General features: G+C 41.6%; 1 protein-coding gene across 5 annotated transcripts in view; it reads right to left on the reverse strand.

The window, feature by feature from the left end:
• ARHGAP24 (Rho GTPase activating protein 24) overlaps positions 1-12,158 on the reverse strand; it is a 600,350-nt gene that overhangs the window by 97,010 nt on the left and 491,182 nt on the right. Inside the window, exon 1 of one of the 5 annotated variants that reach the window (XM_018576197.1) lies at positions 9,762-9,782. The exons of the other annotated variants lie outside the window; for them this stretch is intronic. The gene's annotated coding sequence lies outside the window, so the exon portion shown is untranslated. Of the gene's footprint in view, positions 1-9,761; positions 9,783-12,158 lie in introns of those variants that run through there. 5 annotated transcript variants of the gene reach the window in all.

The following is a 12,158-nucleotide window of genomic DNA, read 5'->3' on the forward strand; positions in this document are numbered from 1 at the left end:
GCAAAGAGATGCCACATGAGTGATGGACCTGGTCATAGGCCTCATTCACATGGGGCTTTTATGTGTGGCTGTGAGTTTCTGCGGCACAAATCTATAGATCCTGTGACTGGGTTCACAGGTGATTACGGACAACTGTGACCACTCAGCCTTTAGAAAACAATGACAGACTGACAGGAGCTGCAGCTTTCCACCACAGTCTGCCGCTATCCATATGTATCCATATACACAGCGTTTACACACACAGATGGCATCCAGGGTCAGTCATCTGTCCCTATCTGCAGCAACCGCTGGATGTAGAGATAAATGCAGATAGCGGCAGACATCTGCGGCTGCCTGTCATTGTTTAATTGTCAGAATTTAATTGTTCAGGCTGAGTGTCTGAAGCTGCCTAGAATCAGCTGTGATTCCTGCCACAAGAATCCACTGATTCTTGCCAGAGGAACGCTGTGCCAGACAAAAATGCCACATGTGAATGAGGCCTAGTCACAGTGGTGTCCTTAGCCTTTTTTGCCACCTGAGGCAGCTGGTGGTGGGGGTGGAGTTGGTGACCTGCCCAGTTCCTGGCAACCAGTGATATCATTGGTTTCCAGGAGCTAGCCAGGATGCCGGCCACATCATCCCATTTTGTTAAGAGCTGAGCGGGGAGATGTATATGGCCCGTACTCATCTCCCTGCCCGGCTCTTAGCACCGTGGGACACTCTGGCCAGAAAGAGGGCAGCAGGCACACTGCACACATTGTAAAATGTGTTACCATACATTTGTAATATGACAAAGCAGGGGCTGCCCACACAATTTCCCCAACGAGAACTCCCTGCAATGCCTTTGCAGCTTGGCAAGTACAAGTGATCTGGGTGGCGGTATAACCACCCAGATCACTTGGTCACTATCCCCCCTTCTGCACCCCCCACCATGCTTTTGGGGTACCCCACTCCTCTGGAACATGTGAAATGGTGTCAGGATGGAGAGCGGGAGCAGACCGATGAACGTCCGTTCCCCGATCTGCTCTGTGATGAATGAAGCAGGGAGCACTGTGCTCTCAGAGCTTCCTGATTCAGAGCTGTCATTAACTTGGCTGAAGTGCCAGGGTAAACAGACAATCAAGCACAATGTGCTTGATGGTCTGTATTGAAAGGCAAGCGAGACATCAGGAATCTAATAGATTCCTCAAGTCTCCATAGAGAGAACCTGCCACCTCCAAATGCTGTCACATAAGGGCTTACTAGTCTCTTTGTGATAGAAATAAAGTTAAGTGAAAACATAAAAAAAAAGTTATAAAAAAGTACAAAATAATTAAAACAAAGTATAACCAACCCTGCTACCCCTGCCATCTGATTCGAATGAACACGTACGCCTAGGGCATGCATGTGTATGTAAATGGGGAGGGGGGCCCTGCCAGGAAGGCTGTACAGAGCCTCACGATTCCTAATGGTGGCCCTGCTTGTGCTACACAGTTGATGGAGATCTAAAGAAGATTGCACAATGAAATTGTGTGTTTGGTTAGCCTTAATATGAACATACACTATACAATCTAATTACCCATAGATGTACCATGAACTATTTAGCTCAAGTGCCTGCCTGATTGGATACAAATGTAATAGATTGTTACGGTTTGTCCTCATATTATATAGTTTTGATAAATCTAAAGATGAGTGTATGAAGCTTATACAATCAGATTTTATAGTGTGAGGCAAGATTTACCAAATCACTTTTATAAGTTTATCAATCACAAATACATTTTTTATTTTAATCATTGGACCTGCAGCCTCCCAATTTCTTTTTTTTTTGCCTAACCGGGGTTGATATATGAAATGAAACCAGATCTCCATCTGCATATATGTTAGATCTGGTGTTGTGTCATCTGGCTGACAGAAGCAGGCAGCTAAAGCCAGCTCCAGGTAAAAACCAAAGCAAGATATCATTGTGAAAAAAGACACTAGGAAAGCCTCTGCTTCAAAGAGGGCAATGCCAGATATTCCATGGCCTTACGGGGTGAACCCCTTCTGATCTTTTCATATTAGTGTAGCTCTGGCTCAGGTTATGTCTAGCACAACAGAGCTCACGATTTGTAACACCCTATATAGGCAGAGCCAGCTGTCACTCACACAACTGGGTGGATCCAGAGAGAATTGTCGGGATCCGTTTCGGCTGTGGCGTCTCAGTATACCGCGAGCTGTAGCTCGCGGTATACTGAGCTTTGGGTCACGGGAGGATGCTAGTTTGTGTCCTCCCATTACCCTTAGGAGAACTATGGGGAAAGGCCCTAACCCCACAGTTCTCCTTTAAGGAATGAGGATTGTCGCACATAACATCTTATTTTGGTGCATCCCATTCCAAAGAAATAATGTTGTAGTTTCTTTGGCGCATAGTAGAATGTGTAACGGTCTTGCTCCATTATGCCCTTGGAACAGTACTGTACGCCTCTATTGTGCCAAATATCGATAAAAGTATTTTGTGATCCATTATTTATTTGGTGAGGATTGTGAGACTTTAGGTGCGAAAAGACACACTTAAGATTTGTTCTACAGTTGCACTAGTCGCGTCTTTCTCTTCAAACTGAACAATTATTTTGTGCATCCAAAAAATAGCAGGTTTCTGTGTGTCAAATATTTGGCGCAAAGCAAAAAAGTTTATCTGGCCCAGTGTGTCTGTTTTATATTAGATGTAACACTATCAAAAATAGCTGAGAAAAAGAAAACATGTCATGTCTTCAAGTTATTTTAAAGTAAACATACTATTGTACCTACTATTAGCAAGCAGAGTAACTGTGCTGAGTTGCTTAGTAATAGGAACTTTATTTATTCATCATTTCCGAACCAGGCACAGCATGTGTCATGTGCAGGGTATGTGCTTCAATAAACACAGTCACTGTGCAACCTGATTGAAGTCACTTTCCCAAAAATCCTTTCCTGCTGTCACTGTGTCATTAATTACTCACTGATCAGTTCAGTTGTACTAACATGACCCAGCTACCTTTTATGGCCTGAAATCCACTTCAAATTGTTTTCTTGAGAAAGAAACAATAAATCTAGGAGACATGCTCAGTGAGCACGGATTAGATTTTGTATTTGAGCAGAAAATAAGCTAGAAGGCACTGCACATAGAGAATGAAGCAGAATGATGTCAGCAGGTAGAGGTCTCATAATAGTTTCATGCAATGTTTAGGAGCCAATTCACACCATAGCAGTGAACTCAAAGCACAGCATCAGATATATTTTGCATGTTAAGTGCATGCATGCTAAGTAATTAATATTGTAAAAGTGTGACACACACAGCTAATTATCACAGATATCACAGCACCCTAAGTTTGTATCCCTTTTTATGCGTCCACCCTCCCACGATCGCCATGCTAACTAGCGTATGACGTCAATGGGGGGGTGTGGCAATCCTACAGGCCGCATCTAACTCACTCCCTTCATATTCGTTGTATCTGTGTTGCTGAGCAACCTTTATCACTTTATCAAGGCTGAAGCAGCGATACTTTCTCACTGAGTCCTTCATAAACACACTCCATCACAATAGAAATATTGTAAACAATTGCTAAACCCTACCTGACAATGTCATCATCTGGTTTTCTCTCCAAAAGGACAGCAACATCTTAGTTTAGGCATTAAGTGGAGACAGTATCTCCTTCTTGGACTGAGATGCTGCTTCACATGAGTATCTACTTCCTGGACTGAAAATCTGGCACACATGAATATCTATTTCCTGGACTGAGATGCTGGTTCACATGAGTATCTCCTCCCTGGACTCAGATGCTGGATCACATGAGAATCCACTTCCTGGACTAAAATGCTGGTTAACATAATTATCTACTTCCTGGACTGAAAAGTTGGCTTAGGTGAGTATCTTCTTCCTGGACAGAGATGCTAGCTTACATGAGTATCTACTTCCTGGACTGAAAAGCGGACTTACACGAGTATCTTCTCCAGGGACTGAGATTCTAGCTCACATGAGTATCTTCTTCCTGGACTGAGATGCTGGCTCACTTGAGTATCTACTTCCTGGACTGAAACACTGGCATACATGAGTATCTTCTCCAGGGACTGACATGCTAGCTCACATGAGTATCTTCTTCCTGGACTCAGATGCTAGCTCACTTGAGTATCTACTTCTCAGACTGAAAAGCTGGCTTACATCAGTATCCTCTCCAGGGACTGAGATGCTAGCTCACATGAGTATCTTCTTCCTGGAGTGAGATGCTGGCTCCCATGAGTATCATCTTCCTGGACTGAGATGCTGGCTCCCATGACTATCAACGTCCTGGACTGAGACAGCATAATTATGTAAATCCTGCTGTCTGTGCAGGTTCTGGCTGTGTTTACTGTCTGACACAGATTGGCTTCTCTTGGAAAAATGATACTGTTGCTGGATATAGTGACATGTCAGAAATACATGAGTTTCTACTTCAGGGACTGAGATGCTGGTTCACATAAGTATCTATTTCCTATGCTGAAAAGCTGGCTCTCATAAATATCTACTTCCTGCACTAAAATACTGGATCCCAGGAGAATCTACTTACTTGGACTGAGACACTGGCTCCCATGAGCATCTTCTTCCTGGACTGGGATGCTGGCTCACATGAGTATCAACTTTTTGGACTGAGATGCTGGCTCAAATGAGTATTTACTTCCTGGGCTGAGATGTGGGCTACCATGAGTATCTACATCCTGGACTAAGATGCTGGCTCACATGCTTACATGAGATCTAGTTCCTAGACTGAGATGCTGGCTCCTATGAGTATCTACTTCTTGGACTGAGATGCTGGCTCCTATGAGTATCTACTTCTTGGACTGAGATGCTGGCTCCCATGAGTATATACTTCTTGGACTGAGATGCTGGCTCCCATGAGTATCAACTTCTTGGACTGAGATGCTGGCTCCCATGAATATCAACTTCCTGGACTGAGATGCTGGCTCCCATTAGTATCAATTTCCTGGACTGAGATGGCATAATTATGTAAATCCTGCTGTCTGTGCAGATTCTGGCTGTGTTTACTGTCTGACACAGATTGGCTTCTCTTGGAAAAATGATGTGGTTGCTGTATATAGTGACATGTCAGAAATGTATTGTACTTGTAAAGTTACTGAAAGGTCTTTTTCGAGAAATAAAAGGTGTGCATTAAATTCATGTGACTTTTACTAGATTTGGATCAAAAGCATCCTTATTTATATCTATATGGAGTCACCAACACATATCAATGTGCACGATATGCTGGTCTCTAGATAGATGATTCATGATCACTTGCAGAAATACTAATTGAAGGGATGGAGACACCAACAGTTCAGTAGTATACATTTTTCAAACAGATTTTGGATCTCTCATTATCCCAATTAATGAAATGCCTGTTTGTGTCATTTTCACTCAATTAGCATGTTCTTAAAAAACTCACACTTTGTTCAAGCTGTCGAAATATAGCTCCTGCTTTGAGAGTCTGGACTCATTGCATTATGATGGCTATAGAGAAATATATTGCCTTAATTAATTGGTGACAATATGAATTGATTTCACACATTCTCAATGTATCCTTCAGATGCTGGGCAATGGTAGGCAGCTATGGTCCAAGCATGGACCTTCTTTGTTTGAACAGTATACCATCTGGGATTGGAATGTTACACTCTGCATGTTTTATTCTAATGGCAAACAGTTCCAAATTACCTAGTCATGTGCTTTGAAACAAAACCACTTAACCACCTGCAAGTTGCTGCAGGTAAAAAAAAAGCATCAGGTATCACACATTAAACAAGGACATTTGTAGCTTTGGCTTTTGTGCAAGTCAAGTGTTACATGGCTTTCTGAATGCACAGTCACATGTTAGAGGCATTATTGCAATATATAGAGGACAGATATAGCAATGTTAATATGTGTCAAATGACTGGGAATTGCCAAGGGGGAAGAAAACGGGAATGACCATTAGGAGAGCTCTAATGTCTTTTCCACATGGTAGTGTAGACAAATGATATGTACATTTTAGGTCGCTAACTAATAATTTTTAAAGGTAGATGTCAACTTTACAGGGAAATTCCACCTTTAAGAACAAAATAATAATAAATCCACACATATTTACAAAATAAAAAATGAGCATTCATTATTTTATTTTTTTGCTTTGGAGCCAGTAAAGCATTGCAAACGTGATGAGTGGATGGTGGGTGGAATGCTCTGGGTCCTGCAGACTCTTTCTCCCATACATATCCATACCGAGGCAGTAACATGGACAGACAGATAGATAGATACAGGGATGTAACTAGCAATCACAGGACCCCATACCAAAACTTTGTATGGAGCCCTGTGATTTCTAGTTAGGTCCCTTGCAGAGCCCACCCGAGATTCCACACAGACCACCAGAGAGTGACCCTGCAGAGCCCACCATAGATTCTCTATGGTGGGCTCTGCAGGGTCTCAGGTGGGCTGGTGCACAACCCCGTGCACCTCTTACCTGTCAGCCTTCTCCATCGCCACCGGGCCCCGCCTCCTTCACAGTCGTCGGGCATGGCCTCTTCCTCCACGGTCACCAGGCCCCGCCTCCTCCCCTGCCGCCACTGGGCCCTGGCCTCCTCCACCGCAAGCAGCTGGCTGTCACTGACTCAACAGCGGCTGTGCGGAGGAACGCGCCGTTGCACAGAGAGAGCGCCGCCATTGACAGCCAGCAGCCTGAGATGCCATAGCGACCCAGGCGGCACACATGGCATCAGGGGCCGCCTGGGTCGCTATGGCGATAGTTCCGCCACTGGATAGAAGATAGATAGATAGATAGATAGATAGATAGATAGATAGATAGATAGATAGATAGATAAAACTAAATCAATTCATTCACATGTATTTAATCCGTCTAGCTAACAGATGTCCAATTCTTATCTCGCTCAAGATAACAGTTCAGCTTGTATAAGTTTATAATGTCAATTGCAGGCAAAGTAAATATGCTGAAATTGTGGGGCAGTAACTCCCATTAAACTTGAGTGAAACACAGGTTAAATGCCTCAAGAAAAAACAATCCATGTAAAACCAATAAAAAATAAACTGTGTGCAGGGGAGTAAAGGCTCTAATGTAAAAGACTTTGGTATAACCTTAACCTATTATTATTCACAAAATTCGAGCAACATAAAGCAATTGTCCATAGCTCACTCCGCTGAAGGCAAAGGGAACAGTGTTATGGTTCAATGTACTCTAATGAGATACATAAATCAGTATACTGAGGAAGTTGGGCTGCTTGATTCACAAAACTGATTGTAATTCACTGCTGCTCGAACACTGTTTCTATTACACTGCTACATGCACTCATTTCAGGCTAGCTTGCCATTGCCAGAAATAAACATTTCATTTATTGCTTAATCCAGATATATTTTTTTTTTTCCCCTCAACTTCTTATAAGTAACTTTTACTAGAGAGCCATATTTGGTCATTTCTCTGGCAGCCAAGTCCATCATTGGAGAACAGGAAATAATATCTCAAAGAACAGTGATCTACGCATCTTTTAAACATTTTTATATTGTTAAGTTAGGTAAATTGTGTCTGAGCTTCATAAAATACAGCTATACATATTTGCAGCAGGCCTGAATTTATGGAACAGCGACAAAGAGTGCCAACGCGCAAGTGGACCGCAGTCTGCACTGTTGTGTTATCTTGGCCTTTATTTTTTGAATCTTTAGGGGGAAAAAAAATTAATTAATATACTCACACTGAGTGTTTACACTATTTTTTTCACCAGAAATATTACCTGTATGGCCAGAAAGGTCTGCAAATACTGCTGGTATCTAATTCAAACAGTTGTTATTTGGGGCTGTAGACTAATGGGTCTGGCTAATCAACTCTGCCTCTAGTGCCCAATCTCTAAATATATACATGCAATACAATAACAATAATATGGTGGTTATAATATAATCATATCAAATAGGACTGTAAATACAGTAAAGGTAAATACAGCCTTTACGACCCAAAATGCGTGCTCAAACAAAGTACACTATACTCAATCTGCAGCCAGCTGGGATTTTTTACAACTGCCAAAACAATTCACTTTCCCTTTCTTTGCAACCACTGTACTATTCTGTAGGCAGGATCTCCCAGCATCCCCATCCAACTGTCCCTAAAGTGTGCACAGGCCAACTTACAGACAACCTTTTGCATGGAGTATTGTACCCACAGCATTGTCCTTATGCTTAGTCTACTGAATGTTTACTTATGGTTAGAAAATTAGAGGTCATTCATATGGCACCAAAAATGCAGAATAAAGATGCGTACATACAGCATATAGTTTTACATGCAGTAGTATAGACGTATTGGTCGATTCCCACAGCAGTGCCTGCCAGTGTAATGCTGCACTGCATTCAGCAGCAAAAAGAAAAAAAAACAGGTTTAAGCAGCGTTCCGGCTGTATTTTGGACTGTGATTAACACTGTACGTAAAGGTTTGTGCCAACGTTTCCATACACACAGGGTCCAACGTATAAAGACCCTATTGGCTGCTGTTGTTGCTCAGGGCCACAATGTCAATATCAACAATGTGTAGCCAGCACTCTTGATATATACAAATCAGCCCTGAGTGAGTCATTGATACGGTGGTGGTGCATGCGAAGAATGACCTCGGCCTTCCCTCATTCAGAATCGGACAAAGTTATTCTGTACATGCTAGATCGCAGCATGAATGACTCAGAGCCAATATCAACAGTGTGTAATCAAAGGTGCAGACACTAATGTCTAAAATTATTGAAACTGACATGTCGGTCCTAAGCAGCAGGGGCGGCAGATAGGGCACATTTACACTGTACGCATATAAACATTGTACAACCATTACATGCATATAGCGTACAGACAACTTTTTACATAGCATCTTGGTGCCAGCTTCTACCAGCAAGATCCTTCATAGATAGTATTAACCTATGTGAATGAATATCAGAATCGGCCAAAATTATTCTGTACATGCTACATCGCAGCATGAATGACTACAATATCAACAGTGTGTAATCAAAGGCGCATTCACCAATGTCTAAAATTATTGGTCCTAAGCAGCAGGGGCGGCCGATGGGGCACATTTACACTGTACGCATGTAAACAGACAACTTTTTACATAGCATTTTGGTGCAGCTTCTGTCAGCAAGATCCTTCATTAATAGTATTAACCTATGTGAATGAGCCCTTATACATTTAAAGGTATGTTAATCTCATTAATGTAAAGGCAGAATCTTGCACATTGCTCATTTTGAATCATTTTAGCAGGTGAACTGAGATACCCTATCTCAATATCTACAGAGCAGAACATAGATAAGGCTCTGCATTAAAGATTTCTTAAATCCTTGCATTGCAAATAGTTGTCCTGGGCAAGACTGTGCTTCACTTTAAAGAACTAAAGTTTTCATTGCTTGAGTTCACGTTAGGTACAAATACTTTCCATTCTGCAAGAACAAAAGAGGTACTAGTTATTTATAGTTATAGCAATAGCAACAATTCCATCTATCATTCTAAGGCTAAACTTTGCTGCTTCTTATAGAGCCTCACAATTATACTTTTCAAAGAACATGAACAACAAATGTTCTAACAAATACACAGGTGCCAGATTACATATAGTGCAAAATGTTTAAATATAAAATGTGTTTTGCTGAAAAACAGATTTCACTTAGTACAACCCATAAAAACTATTATGAAGCGGCTGATTTTAAATTGGCAGACAGATACAGACATGGATAGTGTGCACTCCATGAATATGATTACTACCATCATTGACCAATTTGAGCAGAAAGAAGCTGAAAGAGTTAATATAAGATCCACTTACACAGAGTGCTGCAGAAGGCATAATTCACTGTGTGCATTCTGATGGGAAGCCACCTTTCAAGTGATCCAGCCTTAGCAGACAGGTCATGTATTTCTAAATTAAGCTTGTAGGAGGAATTCGCTGGAAAGTTGGCTCCAATTTACCTTCCATGTTCTGCTGTGCAAAGCTAATCATTCTTCAGACACACGTAAGCTTCTTGTGTTGCCTTCATAGGCTTACTTATTTTCCAAAGAGTGATGTGGAGAGGCTAGTAACTGGTTTATTGCAAGATGAGAACAGAAACTGCAGACAATGAGGCTGAAAATCCCTCATGAGCCAGTGTTTACATGACGAGGCCTGATGGGCATACACTACGGCTGAAAGTCACACCCACATGGTGCTGCAGAGCAGTCTCAACAAAGAACAGACAGAGCGGAATGCTTTAAAGTGAGTGCTTAAAGCCTTATACTTTCTACTGTCTGGAAAAGCATAAAGATACTTGTTTTATAGATGACACAAAGTGTAGAAGTCAGATATCATGACTGATGGACTCGTTAATTTGGTCCTTTTAGTCAACCCCCTCAATAAACACACGGACTGCATGACATTATTTAAAATGGACATGACAGCCCTTTATTTTATCCATATAATAAATAACAATTACCAATCAGAATAACCAGAATAAACATTTGCGAATAAATAACCTAAACATTGTTGGTTACAAGAAGCAGTCTTTGGAGTTGATTACCCAGAATAATTATTTACTAGAAACCACCATATCTCCAGCCGCACCACTACCGGCTCAAGGGCAGCTCCAAAAGTGACTATACCCAACTTACCAAGAGACTGAGCCCCATCAACAAGCAACCAGATTGGCCCCTCACTTTGTAACCATCTCACCTTTTTCACAGATCCGAAGGACCCCATGACAAACACATAAAGATCTCAACACATAAAGATTCTCAACAACAGTGAACAAGGGAGGGTGTTTGGGACAACCTTCTTTCCTCGTGGACCTTGCAGAATGAACTTTTGGCTCTGCGGCTCCTTCCTACCACCTAATCCTTGCCCTCCAAATAGGTAAGGCCTGCTATTTTTTCTAATCTTTAACCCTTTCCTCCACAAAGTCATGTAGCATTTATTTCTCCGGGTGTGCCTGTATATAGAAGGGCGTTACTAATATCTAAAAGCTTGACCTTGTGCCATTGTATTCGAGTACCAGTGCAGATACTTGGCATTTTCATGAGAACTACCAGTGTTGCAGCTGGGACCGGGCTCTGGCGCTCCACCACTGTCCTGAAATCATTAGTCTGTATTGATTTAGAAAAACTGTCACATGACAATAAACAAAAATGTATCAGTACTCATACTTTTAAGTACTCGGCAAGTACCAGTACTTGTACTTGCAAAACTGGTATCTGTGCATCCCTTTATTTATATTTATAAAAACAAAATCGTACATTAAAACAAAAGTACAAATCCCAGGAGCTCCGTGTGCTCCTTACAAATGACAGCTGCCTCCTAATTTTTTAATTTTTCTCTAGTCTAGTCTTGGACCTCAAAAGTATCGGTACATGTACTCGTACTTGTACCGAGTACTGTACTTGGTATCTGTGCAACACTAATATTTGGCCACAGTTACCAAAGTGCCTGTAACAGCCAAAATGGTCCATGCCATCCTTGGGTAATAAGAGTTCTTACTTTGACCTTTTCACAGTCAAGACTAATTTTTAAAGTCCGCTTTTTTGAGAAAGAAAGCAACCCTCTGCAGGTCAGTAATTATATTTCAATGATTTTAGCAAATATTATTGCAGTTGCTTTTGTTCTGTAGATAGCATGTGACGGCCTGCCTTTACTACAAACACCTGACCTGACAAATCAGACTCAGTGTTGTAATAAAGGAAAACTGCTACTAATGTGTATACATATTAATTGCCAGCATTTATTTGTGCTCATAGATATCACTGTACTCCCTCTGATAATTCGTCAATCTCTGCTCAGACATAATCCAGAGTCCACATCTAATTGCTGGTTCAGCGATGACTTCATGTATATCCTAATGCCTATGAAGTTCTTGCATGTGTTTACACATGTTGACACAGCTCAGCCCCTGCTGCAGTGTGAGCAGCCAGAAAGTTACAATGCCCAGTCTGAGTGATCCCTGGAGGTGAGGAAACACTGGGTGCAGCAGACTGCAGCAGACTGTGGCATCTTTCTCCCAGATATTTGTTCTCGGTATAGATATTGAGAAGCTTCCCCATAATCCTCCCAGACTCTTGCCTCTCAGGTTGACATTGAAAAACTGCTTCTAGGCCCCATCATTTGTCTGGAGCTCAAATACTTTTTTTTTAACGTAAAAGGGGTTTGAATGAAATTTTTACTATATATCATGACGAGGCAGGAAAGTATATATATATA

The sequence above is a fragment of the Nanorana parkeri genome, unplaced genomic scaffold (genome assembly GCF_000935625.1).
Source record: "Nanorana parkeri isolate BGI_ZX_2015 unplaced genomic scaffold, ASM93562v1 scaffold59, whole genome shotgun sequence".
NCBI lineage: Eukaryota > Metazoa > Chordata > Amphibia > Anura > Dicroglossidae > Nanorana > Nanorana parkeri.